Below are 5,851 nucleotides of genomic sequence, written 5' to 3' on the forward strand. Positions count from 1 at the left end.
CTTAATCTTTGGAAATGTTGCACTTGTTTTATTAAATTACATCAAATGCAAAGCGTAACATTGCTTTCTTGAGGCTGTCTCATCTGATACCAAGTCCTAATCTAACAAGTAATTAGTTATTCTGCACATGTTAAAGCACTGAAATTGCTTCACAGTAAAGCAAAATGTGTAGTCCTATTGCCCAATTACATACTTTTGGAGAACCCCAATACCTCAGCTGCTCTTTGCGTTGTGTTGCTACACCTTCCTTCACCACTGTTCCATTAAGGTCATGTATTCAGGTTGCTTCCCGAGTGACTTCATAATAAAGCTCTCAGCTAACACTGCATACAGTAATGGGAGATCTTTTGCAGTTTCCATCTTTTAGGTGAGAACTGAAACTGATGACAAATCTGCCTTCTCAAATAAACATGAAAGATCCCATGGGACCATGTCAAAGAAGAAGTGAGGGGCACAGTGGCTCAGTGGTTAGCACTGCTGCCTCACAGGGTCAGGGGCACAGTTCAATTCTACCCTTGGGTGATTGCTTATATGGAGTTTGCACATTCTCCCCATGTCTGCGTGAGTTTCTTCCAGATGCTCTGGCTTCCATACATGGTTCAAAGATGGGCAGGTCAGGTGGATGGGCACGCAAAACTGCCCATCGTGTCTAGGAATGTGTGGGCTTGGTGGATTAGCCATGGGAAATGCAGGGTTACAGGTGGGTCTGGGTAGGATGCTCTTTGGATGATCAGATGGCCTGCTTTCATGCTGCAGGGATTCTACGAAGAGCAGGGAATTTCTCTTCAGTGCCTTAGCTATTACTTATCTCACAATCAACATCACTAAAACAGATTATCTGATCATAATCATATCACTGTTTGTGGGAGCATGCAGTCTATATTGGTTGCGATGTGACTACACTTCAAAATTATCTATTAGTTAATTACCAAGTATTTGGGATATCAGGAGCAAATGAATGATCAATATAGATGTAAGTTCCTGTGATTGAACATTGCACAGCAAAAGGTGGAGTGTATTCAACACTTACCCTCACTGAGGTGTTCCAAGTTATGTGCATGACCAGCTTGATGTGTATAATTCCAGTGAGTTAAGAAATCTAAACTAACTTTCACAGGTAGATTATTGGTTGGAATTTGGAAATGTAGAAGTGCAAAGGAGACAATTATAGAGTGGAACACAAATTTGCTGGCAACAGGTTGAGATAAAAAAGAGCATAATATGATTATTCGCAAATAGCCTATCCTTAAGCACCACTGATTAGGCCATTCAGGGCTTAACATCTCAAAATTGCATTGTGATTTTGTAACCAGCATAACACTCCAATTCGTATGTTATAAGTAAACTCCAACTTGAAAAAGTCAGGTGCATAAGCCATCCATGTGAAAGTCCCAATTAAAATGCCAGCAGTCAGTGAGGACTGGAAGTGGTAAATGCTATTTTATGGGTCCAGATTAGAGTGGTGCTGGAAAAGTACAGCAGGTCAGGCAGCATCCGAGGAGCAGGAAAATCGATGTTTCGGGCAAAAGCCCTTCATCAGGAAGAAAGGCAGGTTGCCTGCAGAGTGAAGAGATAAATGAGAGGGGGATGGGGGTGGGGAGAAAGTAGCATAGAGAACAATAGGTGAATGGGGGTGGGGATGGAGGTGATAGGTCAGAGAGGAGGGTGTGGGAAGGTAGCAAAGAGTACAAAAGGTGGATGGCGGTGGGGATGAGGGTGATAGGTCAGAGAGGAGGGTGGAGTGGATACGTGGAAAGGAAGATAGGCAGGTAGGACAGGTCATGAGGGTGGTGCTGAGCTGGAAGGTTGGAGCTGGGGTGAGGTGAAGGAAGGGGAAATAAGGAAACTGGTGAAATCCACCCTGATGCCATGGCGTTGAAGTGTTCCGAGGCAGAAGATGAGGCGTTCTTCCTCCAGGCGTCAGATGGTGAGGGAGCAGCGATGGAGGAGGCCCAGGACCTGCATGTTCTCGACAGAGTGGGAGGTGGAGTTGAAATGCTGAGCCACAGAGCGGTGGGGTTGATTTGTGCAGGTGTCCCACCCTTTTCCCCTTCCTTCACCTCACCCCAGCTCCAACCTTCCAGCTCAGCACCACCCTCATGACCTGTCCTACCTGCCTATCTTCCTACCTGCCTATGCTACTTTCTGCCCACCCCCCACCCCCCTCTCATTTATCTCTCCACTCTGCAGACTCCCTGCCTCTATTCCTGATGAAGGGCTTTTGCCCAAAACGTCCATTTTCCTGCTCCTCGGATGCTGCCTGACCTGCTGTGCTTTCCCAGCACCACTCTAATCTAGACTCTGGTTTCCAGTATTTGCAGTCCTTGTTTTTACCAAAATGTTGTTTTATGTTGCTCCATTTGCAGTTAAAAATAGGGATGACTGGGCGTGACTGTGTTCCCAGTTTAAATGACTTGTCAATAAATATGCCCCTGTACTATTAGTGGACTCTGAATTGAAGAATTGTCACTTGTGTGGGGTAATGAACCAACAGCTGTCAAAATATACCCAGAAAATAATATGATGCTTTCAGGAAAGCTGAACGTGTAACTTCAGGAACAAAAGAAGTTAAAAAGATTAAAATATGAGCGCCACTTAGCTCTATATCCAATGTCATGATTAACTAAGACTTTCTATGAACAAATGTGAGCACATTTATATGCAAACACTGGCTACTTTTTATTTTTTGGAGGGGCCATTGTTGGAGTGGGGTGTACAAACTTAGAAATCACACAATACCAGGTTATAACAGATCCAACAGGTTCATTTGGAAGCACTAGCTTTCATAGCACCGCTCCTTCATCAGGTGGTTGTGGAGTATAAGAGTATAGGACACAGAATTTCTAGCCAAGGTTTGCAGTGTGATGCAACTGAAATTATATATTGAAAAAGACCTGGATTGCTGGTTAAGTCTCTCATCTTTTAGAATGGGCAAGTTGGTTTCAGTTCTTTCATATGTAAATGCCAGAACTTTCTTAAAGTTACATCTCAAGTGAACTTTAATAATAGGTGCCATGCTGGCCCAGGTAATGCATTGAAGGTGTGAGGTGCCCTGTGTGAGGCTGCCTGTGCCCCAATGTTCAGACTGATTCTAATCTAAAAAAGGGATTTACAGAATCTTACATGGATTCATGCAGTTTTTGAGCAAAATAAAATTCTGCAAGTACAAATTCAACCCACAAACATATGTGTGTGTGTGTGTGCAAGCGCACGAGGAGTGGGTGTGGGTATGACTGTCTGTGAGATAGTGTGAGTATGTGTGCGAGTGTGAGTGTAAAGGGGTGCAAGTCTGTGAGAGGGTGTGTGTGTGAGTGTGGGAATATATGTGTGAGTGTATGAGAGAGGGCTTGTGTGAGTGTATGGGTCTGTAGGAGCCTGTGTGTCTGTATCTCTGTATCTGTGTGCGTGTGTGCATGTGTGCGTGTAGTGCAGTAGGGTCATCTGTAGTGTGACATGAACCCAAGGTCCCAGTTGAGGCCATCCCCATGGGTACCAAACTTGGCCATCAGCCTTTGCGTTATTGCATGTCCTGAAATCCAACTTAGAAGATGGTCACCTGAAGGTCCGAAGTTGAATATCCTGGGCCGTTGAAGTGTTCTCCAACTGGGAGGGAACACTCCTGTCTGTTGATTGTTGTGTGGTGATCATTCATTCTTTGCCATAGCCTCTGCTTGGTCTCATCAATGTACCATGCCTCAGGACATCCTTGTCTGCAACGTTTGAGATAAGCAACGTTAGCCGAGTCGCATGAGTACCTGCCCCGTACCTGGTGGGAGGTGTCACCACGTGTAATGGTGATATCCGTGTCAGCACTCTGACACGTCTTGCAATGTCTACCGTGACGAGGTTGCATGGTGTTGACCTGAAAGCTGGGCAGTTGGCTATGAACAATGATCTGAGGTTTGGTGGTTGTTTAAAGGCAAGAAGCGTAGGTGTGGGAAAGGTCTTGGCGAGGTGCTCATCCTCATTGATAATGTGTTGCAGGCTGCAAAGAACATGGCATAGTTTTTCGGTTCCTGAGAAGTACTGGACAATGAGGGGTACCCTGTCAGTTGCAGCTCGTGTCTGTCTCCTGAGGAGATCATTACTGTTCCTCGCTATGGCACGTCGGAACTGGCGGTCGATGAGTTGAGCATTATACCCTGTTCTTACGAGGGCATCCTTAAGTACTTCCAAGTGCCCGTCATGTTCCTCCTCATCTGAACAGATCCTGCCTATGTGTAAGGCTTGTCTGTAGAGGATGGTTGTTATATGTATTGATGTATTGGATGAAAGTGTAGCATCATGAGGATATCTGTGGGTTTGCAATAAAGTGAAGTGCTGAGACAGATACTAAAAAGTAGTCCATGGTGAGTTTGATGTTGGGATGAAACTTGTTGATATCACTGTGTAGTTGTTTCAGTGATTCCTAGCCATGGGTCCAGAGGAAGAAAATGTCGTCAATGTACCTGTAGTGTTGGTTGGAGATCCTGTGTAGAGAAGAATTCTTGTTCAAATCTGTGCACGAAAGTGTTGGGATATTGGGGTGCAAATTTGGTCCCCATGACTGTTCTGTGTGTCTGAATGAAGAACTGGCTGTCAAAGGTGAAAATGTTGTGGTCGAAGATAAAGCAATGAGTTGTAGGACAGTGCTCAGAGATTGGCAGTTGTGGGTGTTGAGGCTGTTGCTGCAATGCCATCATCATGGATATGCTGGTGTAGAATGCTGAAACATCCATTGTGATGAGGAATGTTCCCGGTTCGACTGGTCCATGGGTGCTGGGTTTCTGTAAGAAATCTCTAGTGTTACGACAGAACCAGGATCACTATACAATGGGTTTCAAGACGCCTTCAACATAGCCAGAGAGGTTCTCACACAGGGTCCCAAGGCCTTATACAATGGGATGTCCTGGTGTGTTGGCTCTGTGTATCTTCGGAAGGCAGTAGGAGTCCTCTACGTGAGAAGTATGTAGGATGAAGGCACGTAGGGAGCTCTGAAGGACTGGATCCAAAGTCCTGATCGATGTGTTTAGTTCATGTGTGTGCTCTTTGCAAGTTGACTCCTTCTTTGGTCACCCTTCTACGAATCCCTGTGATAACTGTTCCGGTTCCTCGTTGGACCCATTGATTCAACTTGACACCATTGGAGGGCCACTGCCCTGGGCTTGACATGTATGCTCAAACTGTCAGGAAATATATAAGTGCCAGATTCATCAGTTGCACCCACTAGGTAGAGCAAAACATTACCTGACCACGACACCATGCCATCCATGCTTTAAAAACCATTCACAATATTGTCATCAAAGCAGCAGATAAAGAAGGAGCCCTCATCATTCAAAATAGAACAGATTACTGCAAGGAAGTGTACTGACAACTGTACAACCAGGAACACTACAGGCAACTACCGGCTGATCCAACCAAAGAGCACTCCCGTGAACTAAACACATTGATCAGGTCTTTGGATCCAGTCCTTCAGTGTTCCCTATGTAACCTGATCCCATGTCCTTCTTGCGTAGGGGACTTCTACTGCTTACACAGGATCTGTTCAGACAAGGAGGAACTTAGATGTACTGTGATGGGCACTTGGATGTACTCTAGGATGCCCTCATAAGAACAGGGTACGATGCTCAATTCATCGACCACCAATTCCGATGTGCCACAGTGAGAAACCATAATGACCTCCTCAGGAGACAGACAAGAGCTGCAACCGTCAGGGTACCCCTCGTTGTCCAGTACTTCACAGGAGCCGAAAAACTACACCATGTTCTTCGCAGCCTGCAACTCATTCTCAATGAGGATGAGCACCTCACCAAGACCTTCCCACACCTGCGCTTATCGCCTTTAAACAACCACCAAACCTCAAATAAATCAT

At 45.4% G+C, this 5,851-nt stretch overlaps 1 pseudogene; it reads right to left on the reverse strand.

Annotated features, from left to right (window-relative positions):
- Positions 1-3,541: 3,541 nt before the first annotated feature.
- On the reverse strand, positions 3,542-5,851 carry LOC148148513 (uncharacterized; annotated as a pseudogene).

Source organism: Chiloscyllium plagiosum, unplaced genomic scaffold (assembly GCF_037043375.1).
Source record: "Chiloscyllium plagiosum isolate Xiang-an unplaced genomic scaffold, Cpla_swu_hap1 HiC_scaffold_12, whole genome shotgun sequence".
Lineage (NCBI taxonomy): Eukaryota > Metazoa > Chordata > Chondrichthyes > Orectolobiformes > Hemiscylliidae > Chiloscyllium > Chiloscyllium plagiosum.